Source organism: Octopus bimaculoides, chromosome 18, assembly GCF_001194135.2.
Source record: "Octopus bimaculoides isolate UCB-OBI-ISO-001 chromosome 18, ASM119413v2, whole genome shotgun sequence".
NCBI classification, from domain to species: Eukaryota; Metazoa; Mollusca; class Cephalopoda; order Octopoda; family Octopodidae; genus Octopus; species Octopus bimaculoides.
This window is the reverse complement of record NC_068998.1, coordinates 49,938,969-49,939,681: the sequence shown is the minus strand read 5'-3', so window position 1 is coordinate 49,939,681 and position 713 is coordinate 49,938,969. Positions and strand designations below refer to the sequence as shown.

The window sequence follows — 713 nt, the reverse complement described above, 5'->3', positions numbered from 1 at the left end:
CACATACACACACACACACACACACACACACATATATATATATATATATATATATGTGGGGGGGGTGTATGTGTGTGTGTGTATAAGGTGCGGTGAATAAACTTTCGTCTAAATTATTACTTGAAAATAAAAATAAATCAGACATCTTATTTTAACAGATATATTTACGAAAATTACATAAAATATCATGAAACTCTAACGACTAAATTTATTCAGTAAAATCGCCATTGATATCAACCACGGAGTCGAGATAACTTCGGAATCTCCTGCAACTCTTCTTTACGGTCTCCGTGTTTAAAATGATGAATGCTGCCATAATCATTGCGTTCAGTTCAAGAAATTTTGCCCCACACGTAATTATCAAGGGGATCGCAGTTTCGGGAGTTAGATGGCCAGATGCTAGGGGTGATTGTGATCGGAGAAATAGTCTGACTACCATGGCTGGCATCTGCTGCATGTGTGGCATGGTGCAGAATCCTGTAGTCAGATACAGGGTCTTGCAGCGGCAACCCTCTTCATCGCTGGCAGCTTTATCGCTTCCAGACACTTGATGTAGGCCTCCGTCTTGAGTTTGAGTCTATGTGGGAAGAGAAATGGGGACATAACATTGCTATCACTAGTGATCACTCCAAAACACCTTCGTAATCACCATTAGACTCAACCAACTCTTTCCGAATCCTATGGACTGTCTTCAGACTGACACCCCCCCCCCC

At 41.7% G+C, this 713-nt stretch overlaps 1 protein-coding gene across 7 annotated transcripts in view; it reads right to left on the bottom strand.

Annotated features, from left to right (window-relative positions):
• LOC106875519 (uncharacterized) overlaps positions 1–713 on the bottom strand; it is a 26,623-nt gene that overhangs the window by 1,529 nt on the left and 24,381 nt on the right. The gene's annotated exons all lie outside the window — the stretch shown is intronic.